Below are 13428 nucleotides of genomic sequence, written 5' to 3'. Positions count from 1 at the left end.
TCATAGCCTGCACTTTGAAACAGGCCATGCCCAATCTGTCAAACCAGACTTTTAGCTGACTGGGTATGGACAGCGGAAGGGCATAGGCCTTGAGGCAGCGTGCTATGTGCCCAACACCAAAGCATCTTCTACCTTGCTTCTAGAGCCAACAGGGCAGTGGAACGGAGCAGTGACGGACAGCTCCTATAATTCTCAACTGCCCCATCTGTGATGCAGACTGTCTGGAAAAGCAGCGACATGAAATCTGAGGAGAATAGCTCTTAGATCAGCCTGGACCGCTTGCCCTGCTGCAAGTGTCACTGACTGCTACTTTATTTATATAATTACATACAAAAAATGTATTTTAGATTGTTTCACTTTACCACCTTAGATTATATCACTGCACTGGTGGCCTTTTTTAACATTAGTGAACCGCACCCTCTCTGCTGTGTCAATTTTTATTAATGACATGAGAGGCAAGTCATTTGTAATGTTTCTTCTATATAAGTCTTTATTTTTAGAGCAAAGCATACCAGACAGCGCAGCTGTCTGGTTGTGAAGAGGAATCTTGTGGGCATTCTGAAAGCTTCCCTGGGAATGCATTCCATCCACTGCTTACCACTGGCTTTGCGGTTTGTAAACCACATTTCCAGCCTTTCCATTTGCATACTTTATTGTTTTTAGGCTTTCAGCATGTCTTTGTCACTCTTTGTTCACCATCACTCCTGGTATTCTTCCAGAAGTCCTCACTTTCTATAAACAGGCCTTTAAATTTTGTTCTTATCTTGTCACATTTGCTGTACGTTAAAAGACAGAGGTCACATGTCAGGCTCTGTTTTCCGAGGGAGCTTGGTTTACACTTTTCCTTCTCTGACTTCAAGTGAGAGGACTTATGTGGTAATCTTGTCGGATACTGGTAAAGAAAGGTTTTGCTGTAGCACACAAAGAAATAAATGAACTGTGCCAATATTTCAGACTGTATCAGAATTATGAAATCACAAATGAACTACGTTTTAAAAAAATTCGGAGAGGTGGTGTAAACAAATATTTTAATACGATCAAAACAAATCAATACATGAGGTGATGACATTTCTACACATTGTTGTGCACTGTATAGTTTTATCAAGAATGCTGTATGTGCAAAGGTAATTGGCATTTCAATAAAAAATGTGTTGTCTGTAATGGCGGTGCGCAAGCACATCATTCATACCCCACACTACGCCATTCCACTCTTCAACACTGCTCTATGCTCCTTCACTGTGCAGTACTCTACGACACTCTAATCCTTGACACAACACTGCATTTCACACCTCTCTACACCACTTTACACTAGCCAGTGGTTCCCAGCCTGTGGTCCGCGGACCCCCATGGGTCCGTGACACATTCCCAGTGGTCCTGCAGGCATCTCAAGACCTGGGCCGGCAAAAAGGAACTTCTCCAGCTCAGGCCTTTTGACAGAAACACTTGTGTTTTTATATTTGTTACTCCATTTGTGCAGCAGTTTTAAAAACACCATAAAGTTCCATGTACATCCAGCAGTTTTCAGGCAAAAATAAAAGTGTCAAGATAACTGCTGATTAATGTACTTGCTGGGGAGAGATAGAAGTTTTGTCTTGTGGCAGTTTTGACTCACCTAAGGTAGCGCAGATGGCTAATATGCCTGCTGCAAAGAACATGTGCCATGCATCTTAAAGAACAGCATTTTATGTGCATAGCACAGTGAGTTACTGTTTTTGTCAAGATTTTCTTTTGCTTCTGTGCACTTCATAAGTTACAATTGTAATCTAGCACAGTGAGCTATGAACTGCCATCAAAGAGCTGCATGCAAACTGCATTTTACAAGTTAGAAAGTTATGTTTTTTCCCAGTCTTTCATTATCCTGATGCTGCTAAAAAAAGGTTTGTTTGTGTGTAAATACATTCTTTTTATTGAAGTCAACGCTAACCACTGTGTTAGGTTCTGAATCCTGAGTTTGTGTTTCTCCAGACCAAGCGCTCTTAGAAAAGCCTTCCAGTGTGGATGACATGTGAATCCTACATCTTGCAGTCCCCTTTGCCTTATGTAACATTTTCTATACACTGATTTACATGCATGTGATTCATTGTCTCCGCATGTTTGTGATGTACAGAGCTCTGACACCCTACACTGGTATGAGAGGTGCTATAAAACACAATAAATACATATGAGAAAGGGCTATGGAGAGATGAGTGCTACTTAAGGTTTTACTTCCTTTCCCCACCACATATTTATGTGAAAAATATTTTTCAGGTCTTATGTACCTAAAAATTAAATACAGAAATGGATTTGGTAATCAGACTCTGACCTCAGGATTCCACTTTCCGAAATAAAGCCAAACATTGAAAAGTTAGTCCCCGAGATGCAGCACTAGGCTTCCCATTAAACATTTTCGATTTCTGATCCTGGATGGAGAGCTCATTCTTTCCTCCTTCTCCCCTGATGAAAATGTTATTAGTGACCTAAGACGCAAGTTGGTGTTCTTGTGCCTCGTAAGAAAAGCATTTATTGTTGTAGATGGAGGAACATTATAGACATTAAACTATACAGAAGAGAGTTTTTAGTACAGTGCACATCTTGAATTGCATTATTTGAAGGTGCTCTCAAATGTGATGATCACGAAAAAGAGGCAGGTGAAGAAAAGTAATTGCCCAGGGTCACACAGTTTGGTTAAGCTGGGAAGCTGTGATTGAAACCAGGGTCCCTGGGGCAAGGCCGTTTTGCCCCGAGTCCAATAACAGCTTCTGACTGGCCTGGGCATGTTATGCAAGTGCATTCAAAATGCCCATTGTTTTTTAATACGATAGATCAACTTCAGAGGACACACTCCTCTTCATGGTACAGCTGCACCCTGGGTAGAAACAATGCAAGCTTCCTTCCTTCAGAGGACAGGTACTTCCAGGATGCCATCAGCATGGGCTTTTCCCAAGACAGGACAGGTACACATCGAGGCAGCAGCAGTGCAAGCTTCGCTACCTCTCAGAATAGGGATAGCATCGCAGTAGCATAGCAAGCTTCCCTCTCTCACAGAAGTCTTGAATATCTTGCAGAACATATCCAGCAGGTCAGAGTTGTACAAACTTTCATGGCTCAGAGTTTGTACGTTCAAGACATGAGTGATATGTAGGTTTGGGAACAGATTTCTAGAGCTGGTGCTTAACTCACTGAGGGGGTGTGGGGGATGGATGAGTGAAAATGCAAGTTCTGACACCATTCTCACGTCAATGATATTCCACGTCAGTGCTCTGTATTATTTAGTGTTTCGTGTATTGAGAAACTTTATTAACCTAGTAGATCACTATTGTTTGAGGCAGCCTCGCTAGAGCCTAAGTAACCGTGCTTCAAGCACACAGGTGCCACCTCTTTGGGAAGGTGTTGAATGCCTGTGCATTAGGCTCTGTGTGATCCAAGCCTCAGTGCTGAGCCTGTTCAGAATGTTGAGGGCTTCAAGTGGTGGCTTCTCCTGTTTGATTGTACAGACTTTGGTCAGGAGGCTTCCCAGCCTGGATCTGAGGTTTCAGATACACCCACCTCAGGTTCAGATAAGGTCCCTGGCCCCAGAGAGGGTACTGCTATTAGGAAGCTGTGTTCTGCCTCCTGTAGTTCCTGTACCTTGGTGCATTTCCATAGTTTTTCCCCATAGGTAGTTTCTGAGCCTGCCTTTGCTGTGTATACCTGGAGGTTTACAATCATTTTCTGCCTACATAGTTCCCTCGTGCATCAGAGTCATTTAGCACCGTGCCTCAGGGTGCAGGTAGCTTCAAAATTGCAATTAAACTGAATGCCTGGTAATCAAAGTTGTTTACATGTTTCAGAGGTTGATTGTTAATCTAAATGGCCTCTTTGGGTAAGGGGTGTGTTTTACGGTAATGACCTCTGTTTTTATAACATCAGTTATCAGGTCATTGGCCCAACAACAGACAGTAAACCCACTGATTAGCTATCAGCCCTGATAGTTATGTTAGAGAGAGCAAAACAGCATCATTGGCTAACATTGGCATCCTTTTATTGCAATGTTTGTGGAACTGAGGTTGATACATGTTGGTGCCCAACAATGAGTGCTGTGGGCCGTGCCTGCAGCCACCAGCTCAAATAAAGCAATGCACCTGATAATGGCTAACTTCATTAGGTATAAGGGTGCCAACATGCGTCCGTACCACACTTCAGATGGCATTGGGATGCTCTCAGGGCACACCCCGGTGGGCAGAGTTTGCAGAGCGAATAGCAAACCTGTATGGCTGCCATCAGGAAACTGTCAGCTAAAGTGTGACCCATAGTTTGGGTCTGGTCAGCAGGCTGAAGGCTGATTTGAGGTCTGCAAACGTTAGGCAGAGTGACATTTTTAACAAACATTGTAAATGCAATTAGGCCTGGCTTTAAATGAATGCTATATGGTAATGTGAAGCCTTACAAGTAAATAGTATGGGAATAGATATATAGTTGCATGGACATCAATTATCTAGCTATCTAAGGCACCTTAGTAGAATTCCAGTGCCATGTGTGTGCCCCTGAAAGTTGAAGCTTAGGCTGCTGAATAAATAAGCAAAATGATCACAGCTGGATAGAGGGCAAGCACTTTTTTGTGGATGCACGTAACGCCTGCCCAATCAAAACACGTACTCCTGGCTCCCAACATGTGGGTGGAGCCAAAGCCCTTCTCTAGTGATGCTCACACAACTGTCTGGCAACAGCTGCGCTGTCAATCCAGACCATAAAAACAGCATATTAAGACAAATCAGGGACCTGGTTAACTGTTCCAATTTTATTCCCGAAGCATGCTAGTATATAAGAAAGGACATTTTTGAACTGGTTCAATCCTGAGCTTGGTTTAGAAGTCCTCGGCCAAATATTTTACCAGCTCCATTGAGCAAGGAGATGGGTCTGTAGCTTCCAGGGCCTCTTCTGCTTCCCTTCATGTGGAGGGGACAATAACATCCATCCTCTTAGTACTGCGCAGACAACTTGAGGCAGTATCAGGACCCTCTCTTTAGGCTCTGCTCGACACATGTCCACTAGTTATAAACCAGAACCAGAGGGGATTGACAGGTTTTTGGCTTATAATAGATAATTCCACTTCAGGTCTCGCCACCTCTGATCGGTGATTGGTAACTTTTGTCAAAGTGCTTTGGCTCATTTCTTCCTGGTGCATATATTTGCATTAAATGGTGAACTTAACCCGCTCCTGTGGCCCTGTGCACGCCTCTTGTGAGTTTGTGTGTCGTTGGTAATTGCATGAAAGATGCTTCCAGAATCTCTTTGGATTTTTCTCCTCAGCTGCTTCCTTGATGTCTTCCCACAGAGCCCTCCGGGTTTAATTTGTTTTGTCTAGTTGTTTTTTTAGTTCATCCTAAGTTACATACAGGTGCAGTGGTGAGGTAACAGGGTACAGGAGAGCTTATGTTTCCTTTGCCAGCACTCTCTGCCGAACCAGTCGAGATAGCCATGGTCCTCCTTGCTCCTCTGGGTTTGGAAGTGAGCAGTAAGTACAGGTCCTTGTAATCAGGCAGTTACACAAGATCAGGACCAACCCCCAATCAGAAAAGCAAGCATCCCTCCATCTCAAGACCTCTGAGACAGGCTAGCTAACTTCTTCCACCAGAAAATCAAAGACATATTCGACAGCTTTGAATCCCAAGACCCTCCAACAACCCCCCAGATCCGTTCCATCGAACCACCACAGACCCTGCACCGCTGGACCACCCTCACCACAGAAGAAACCTGCACCATCATGAGCAGCATCCACTCCGGAGCCGCTACGGAACCCTGTCCCCACCACATTTTCAACAAGACCAACACATCCAACACACCCGAGCTCCGGCACTAACTGTTCCATAGAGACAGCCACCGTCCCAGAGGACTGGAAGCACGGCGAGATCCGCCGGCTCTCTCAAGAATTAACACCCCATCTCTCGGCTGCCTTTCGCAGCCAAGGTCACCGAAAAGGCCATCAACGCTCAGCTCTGTAAGCACATCAAGGACAACAACATCCTGGACACCTCACAATCAGACTTCAGGAGACTGCCCTCCTCGCCGCCACAGATGACATCTGTTCGCTCCTCGACCATGGCCATACAGCAGCCCTCATCCTACTCAACTTGTTGGCTGCCTTTGAGACGGTTTCACACCTCACTCTCTGCTCCAGGCTCCATGCAGCTGGCATCCGCAGAAAGGTCCTACAATGGATACTCTCCTTCCTGTCTGGCCGAACAGAGAGAGTCAGACTCCTGTCTTACCTGTCAAAACCTGTCGAGATCAGCTGCGGAGTTCCACAGGGCTCCTCCATGAGCCCCACGCTCTTCAATGTCTACATGGCCCCTCTCCCATCCATCAGCAAGGAACACGGACTGAACATCGTCTCCTACGCCGACGATACCCAGCTGATCATCTCAATGGCCGAAAACCCCACAACTGCCAAAAAGAATTTCCACAACGGGATGGAAGCCGTCGCCGCCTGGATGAAGGACAGCTGCCTCAAGCTCAACTCTGACAAGACCAAGATCCTCATCCTGGGACCATCCACATCAGCCTGGGATGCCTCCTGGTGGCCATCGACCCTCGGCTTCCCCCACCCCAACAAACCACAAATGCAACCTCAGCATCATCCTGGACTCATCGCTCACCTTGACCCGCCAAGTTAACTCAGTCACATCCTCCTGCTTTCACACACTCCGACTTCTCTGGAAGATCTACAAATGGACCTGAAAGGACTGCTGCAAAACCGTAACCCTTGCCCTGGTTACCAGTAGACTCGACTATGGCAACACCCTCTATGCCTGTACCACCCAGAAGAACCTCATGAAGTTACAGCACATCCAAAATGCCTCTGCCAGACTCATCTTGGACATTCCCCGCCGTGAACATATCTCCAATCCCCTAGGAGACTTCCACTGGCTCCCTATCGAGAAGAGAATTAACTTCAAGCTCCTCGTCCACGCCTACAAGGCCCTCCACGACCTAGGATCTGCCTACCTCAACCACCGCATCACCTTTTACCCCCCCACCAGACCTCTCTGCTCCGCTCAACAAGCACTAGCCACTGTATCCTGCATACGGAAGACCTCGGCTGGTGAGAGATGCTTCGCTTCCTCGTGGCAAAGAGCTGGAACACCCTGCCCCTGCACCTCAGGCAGTCACCATCGCTACCCAATTGAGGAAGGACCTTATAACCTGGATCTTCAACTGAAGCTCAGAGGACAAACCCCCTTAGCGCCATGAGACCCTTATGGGTGAGTAGTTGCACTTTATAAACCCTGAATTTGATTTTGCTTTGACCACTCCTTTGTTGATCTGTTCCCGGGCTTCCTTATGAAGTTCAACAAGCATAGAGCACTCAGCTTTTACCTTGCGGAATTCCTCCCAGGTAGGCCTTCCAGCAACTAACAACCCCTTCAGCTAAGGCAGTGACCCAGACTCCAACACCAGGTCTGCTTCACATATGCCATTCTTCTCTTGGTCTGGAGCAGGGGCAATGGATACCATGGCCAGTGTCTTCTCAGAGTCTGCTTTGATCCACGTATTACCTTGCTATGGTCTAGGGAAATCTGGAATGGTCCCAGTCTTCTAAGGCTGAAATGCAGGCTGTGCTCATGTTAACACTTCTGACATTTTCCAAGCCATGTAGGCTTCTGGTCCTTGTAGTAAACTATGGGAAATCAAATCACTGCCCAAGAGACATGCAGCACTTTGAATCTCTCTCACCCCTACACCATCCATGACTGACTTGACGAGGATTCCCACCTCAACTGGAGTAATTAGATATTCCTTGTTCTTTACCCCAGCTAATCATAAGGCTTAGCCATTGGCGCTAGAAAGAATCTCCTCGGGTTTGACATTCTTCCTCTCATACATAATTCTATAAGCCCCTGTATCTCTCAGGACATGAACCTTCCTCTTGGTAATAGCATCTGATACAAATCTCATTGTGTTTGGGTGTATGTCCTTCAAGGCATCTAGGTCTCTTTCCCAAATGCCCATAGACTAGTTTGAGTGTGGAGCTTGTTAGCTAGATCACTTGCCAATGTCCACCTTCGCAGGCAGACACCTCTCCTGAGACTAATGTTCCTTATTTTTCTGCTTGAGAGATATTCTCAAGAACAAGTGACTTTCTTCGGATTCTAATTGTAACCTTTATCGGGGTATTCTTTCAATACTATATTTGATGACACAAACTGTTTAAGAAATCGAATGACCTACCCTCAAACGTAACTTAGCCCTAGGGTGTTTCCTTTATGTAAGCAAGGCTTTGCTTCGCTTTCCACATGATGCTTTTGACATATTAAATGTCTGTATTATTAATTGTACTACTTGGATTATATTCATGCATTGCTGTATCCCAGAAATTTTTTATTTTACCCAATTGATTGATTTGAAATTACATTTTTGCTTATCAGCTAATAAACCTTCATGGGTTGTCATCTATTCCTCTCTGTTGTTACTGTGGGGCAAAATCTGCTTCACTGTCAATGAAATGCTAAAGAATTTATGATTTCAGCCTCAGTTTGAGATGAAGATTTTTGACCCTGTCACCAGGCAGGTCGCTCCCCCCATCTGCCACGCAGCCCCCTGTGGGTTGAACCTCCGTTGCCGCTTTTGCCACCTGACTACTCGCTCCCTTTTTTCTGTACCCCTGCGCTTGGCTTCTGTGCCACTTAGTTTTTTCATTCTGTGCCCCTGTGTTTTGCTTTCTGTACCCCTGTGCTCTGTTGTCCCTCTTCCGCCGTCTTTTTCCGCCGTTTTTTCCCCAGGTTTTTTCCCCGTTTTTTTCCCTCGCCGCTGAGCCCCTGCTGCCCCGCCCCCTTCACTCCCATTGGCCGCCCGCTCCCACCTCCCAGCTGCTCCTCCCTCCCTCTGCCCTCATATGGAGGCCGCAAAGCGGGCGCGCAGTGGCCGTGCGCAGCGGCGCGCCTAAGGCAAGCCCATCTGCGCCCGTCAGTGCCTGTACAGCACCCAGCACCAGAACCCCTGGAACCCGCACCCCCGCAACGCCAGACTGCACTACGACGCAAGCACCCTCCACGCACTCAACACCAGACGAGACCACCCCTGCTACCGGGCCACCCCGAAACGCACCCAGGGGCCTTTCACCTGCCGGAACTACAGATTCACCAGCATCCTACCCTCCACACCACCAGCCAGAGAACCCAACCACCTCCGCTGCATCCTCCTCAACACCCGCTCCGCTCGCAAGCACGCCATCGAACTTTGGGACCTCAAAGACTCCACCGCCCCCGACGTCGCCTTCCTGACGGAGACCTGGCTGAACGCCCCTCAGCACCAGACATCGCCATAGCCATCCCACAGGGCTACAAGATCTCCCGAAGAGACCGCACCAACGGAGTGGGAGGAGGAATCACCATCAAAATCTCAACGAACACCGATGACACCCTCACCACCGCCGAGCACATGCACTTCCAGATCCACACCGACCCCAACACCACCCTCAGAGGAACTCTCATCTACAGACCTCCCGGACCCCGCCCACAGTTCAGTGACACCATCACCGACCTCATCAGCACCCACGCCCTCGCTTCCACGGACTACATCCTCCTCGGGGACCTGAACTTCCACCTTGAGAACAACAACAACGCCAACTCCACCGCCCTGATCGACAACCTCGCCAACCTCGGACTCAAACAGCTCGTAACGGCACCCACTCACGCCGATGGACACACGCTCGACCCCATCTTCTCCGCAAGCCCCCACGTCTCCTTCAATCACACCACTGAACCACACTGGACCGACCACAGATGCGTCCACTTCACCTTCAGAAAACCCACCACACACCACCGCACCCAACAGCTACCACGCCGCTGCTGGGGCAAGGTCACCGTGGACCAACTGACTACCGCCCTTGCCCTGAGACCACCCACCGACCCCACCGACCCAGACACCGCCGCGACCAACCTCACACAGTGGATCAACGACTGCGCCAACACCCTCGCCCCTCTCAAGACCTCTACAACCAACCACACCAACAAGAAAGCCGTCTGGTTCACCGAGGACCTCCGGATCTCCAAGCACACCTGTCGGAAGCTGGAAAAGAAATGGCTCCACGACCGAACACCAGACAACCACACAGCCCTCAAGAGCGCCACCCGCAGACATCACCAACTCATCAGAACCGCCAAGAAGACCACCTTCAAGGACCGCCTGGACAACAACGCACACAACACCAAAGAGCTCTTCAACCCCAGCTCCTCACCAACGACATCCCGCCATCTCAAGACCTGTGCGACTCCCTGGCCACCTTCTTTCACCGCAAGATCACCGACATCCACGACAGCTTCAACCCCGATCCCCCCGCACCCACCACCGAGTCCACCACCCCTGCGACTACCACTCGCACCAGTCGCCTGACTGTCTGGTCCAGCGTCAGCGACGAAGACACCATCAAAACCATGAACTCCATCCACTCCGGATCCCCATCGGACCCCTGCCCTCACCACGTCTTCAACAAAGCCAGCGCAGCCATCGCGCCCCACCTCTGGAAAACAATCAACTGTTCCTTCGAGACAGCAACCTTCCCAGAAAGCTGGAAGCACGCCCAGATCAACGCCCTTCTGAAGAAGCCCAAGGCGGACCCCAAGGACCTCAAGAACTTCCAGCCCATCTCCCTGCTCCCTTTCCCGGCAAAAGTGACCGAGAAGATTGTCAACAAACAGCTGACCCGCTACCTCGAAGTCAACAACATCCTGGACCCTTCCCAATCCGGTTTTCACAGTAACCACAGCACTGAGACCGCCCTCATCGCCACCACTGACGACATCCGGACCCTGAAGGACAAAGGAGAAACAGCCGCCCTCATCCTCCTGGACCTATCAGCAGCCTTTGACACGGTCTGCCACCGCACCCTATCAGCACGCCTCCATGACGCCGGTATCCAAGAGAAGGCCCTGGCCTGGACCACATCCTTCCTCTCCGGCAGAACCCAGAGCGTCCACCTCCCACCCTTCCGCTCCAAAACCACCGAGATCATCTGCGGCGTCCCACAGGGATCCTCCCTCAGCCCGACACTGTTCAATATCTACATGGCCCCCCTCGCCCACGTCGCACGACAACACAACCTAAACATCATCTCCTACACCGACGACACCCAGCTGAACATATCCCTCACCGAAGATCCCCACACCGCCAAAGCTAACCTCCACCGAGGATTGAAGGCCGTAGCCGACTGGATGAAGGACAGCAGACTGAAGCTGAACTCAGACAAGACGGAGGTCCTCATTCTCAGACCCACCCCATCAGCCTGGGACGACTCTTGGTGGCCCACGTCACTAGGCACAGCCCCGGAACCCACGGACCACGCACGCAACCTGGGGGTCATCCTCGACTCCACTCTCTCCATGACCAGGCAAGTCAACGCTGTCTCCGCGTCCTGCTTCAACACCCTCCGTATGCTCCGCAGGATCTTCAAATGGATCCCCCTTGACATGAGAAAAAACGTTACCCAGGCCCTCATCACCAACAGACTCGACTACGGGAACGCCCTCTACTCAGGAACTACAAACAAGCCCCTGAGATGACTCCAACGCATCCAGAACGCCTCGGCCCGACTCATCCTCGATGTCCCCCGCCGCAGCAACATTACACTCCACCTGAGAGGCCTGCACTGGCTCCCCGTCAACAAAAGGATCTCCTTCAAGCTCCTGATCCACGCACCCAAAGCACTGCACAACACCGGACTCACCTACCTCAACAACCGACTCAGCTTCCACACCCCCACCCGAAGCCTCCGCTCAGCCAACCTCGCCACAGTCCCCCGTATCCGAAAAACCACCGCCGGCGGCAGATCCTTCTCCTACCTCGCCGCCAAGACCTGGAACACTCTCCCCACCATCCTACGACAGACCCAGGACCTGCTGGCCTTCAGAAGACTCCTCAAGACCTGGCTCTTCGACCAGTAGCACCCCCCCTCCCCAGCGCCTTGAGACCCTCGCGGGTATGTAGCGTGCTTTACAAATGCAGTGATTGATTGATTGATTGAAGATAACAATGTAAGGGGCAAAAACGTATTCTATAATAGATGTTGGATACAACTACTTTTGAGTCCAGATGTAAACAATTTATGTATGTGAAATTTGGATTTAAAAGAAATTGCAGTCTGCATCTATTACAGAATATGTTTTTGAGGTCCTCTTACATTGTAATTTTTTGCTTTTGAATTACTGATGGTAGGGAGCAACTACCACTTGGCATGCACTACGCTGGACAACATAGCTCTTTCCCAGTATAGCCCTTTCCTTTTCACTACCCCTCTGGGTAGAGATAGCAAAGTATCAAGATTGTGCCAAGATTAGTGAGGCGCAAAAACAATCTCTTATCTTATCTATCAGGGTCAAGCTTTCTGCACCAGTCACACTAAACAGTGATCAGGAAAGAGACAAAGGCTCCTTTACCTAAAGGACCTTTCCTACTCTGAGCAACAAAGACTGCAAACCCACCCTTTACCCATACTATCTACCAAAAGGCAATGCTCAGGAAGACTATTCAGCGGCTTCTCTTAGGACCTCATAAATTTCTTATGGAGCCCTGTCACCTCTTTCTCCACTTCAGTGTCTAGGTCTCCTCCCTTCCACTTTAGGAATGTCTGTAATACACTTACATGGTCTGGGAAAAATACTTCCATCTTGTGCACAGGAACAGGCCAGGAGCTACCAAATAGGAACCCGAAAGCTTCCAGTACTCTGGTTCTCTCATAAGCCCAATGCATGTTCCACACAGACCACATACATACAATTGCATAACATACACTTGGGAAGTTAGTGTTAGGATCTGGGCATGAAAAGACAATTGTTCACGACTGGGCCAGTAGGCCTCCGCTTCAGTGACATGGATAAAAAGGTTTGATTACAGCGACTGATTCACAAAACATGTGCGCTGCCACCACCACTTTACCCACTAAAGCCACGACCTGGGAGGTTGTCGACTGCCAAAAAAATGAGAGCACGCTTGGTGCACATTTATACCTCACAGGACAGGTCCAGGACTTCATTCATATCAGGCGGCAGGCCTAGGAGTGCACGCTCACTTTCATCTACTTCATATAGCTTTGCATGTTCTCAAAGCAATACATCCGCCTCAGCCTTCCAGGACACATCACCTTTGTCAAGGGTCTCACATGCTTGCCAAGGACCTAGATGCTTGGGTTTGAGTAGAGGACTGCAGATATTGGGTCACTGAGGGATAGCGTGTAGCAATTTCCTTGCTCTCACATAGCTTTCTCTCCTCAGTATACAGAGTACAGGGGTGATTGGGTATAGTGCATGGTTTAAAATGTTTATTGCTACAAAGATGTTTTGTTGTATTTTCATTGTCAGAAATGTGCCCGTCTCTTTTACCAAAGGGCGCCAATAGTCCTTTCACCGTAATGATCCTGAGCACGTTGAAAGCACACTCCCCTAAAATACTTGCAGTCAGAGTGGGGAACCCTTAGAA

At 48.8% G+C, this 13428-nt stretch overlaps 1 protein-coding gene across 1 annotated transcript in view; it reads left to right on the top strand.

The window, feature by feature from the left end:
• The window catches only part of LOC138293688 (NXPE family member 3-like), a 102842-nt gene that overhangs the window by 20380 nt on the left and 69034 nt on the right, over positions 1–13428 (top strand). The window lies entirely within an intron of this gene.

The sequence above is a fragment of the Pleurodeles waltl genome, chromosome 4_2, assembly GCF_031143425.1.
Source record: "Pleurodeles waltl isolate 20211129_DDA chromosome 4_2, aPleWal1.hap1.20221129, whole genome shotgun sequence".
Classification (NCBI taxonomy): Eukaryota; Metazoa; Chordata; class Amphibia; order Caudata; family Salamandridae; genus Pleurodeles; species Pleurodeles waltl.
This window is presented reverse-complemented; position numbering and strand designations above follow the sequence as displayed.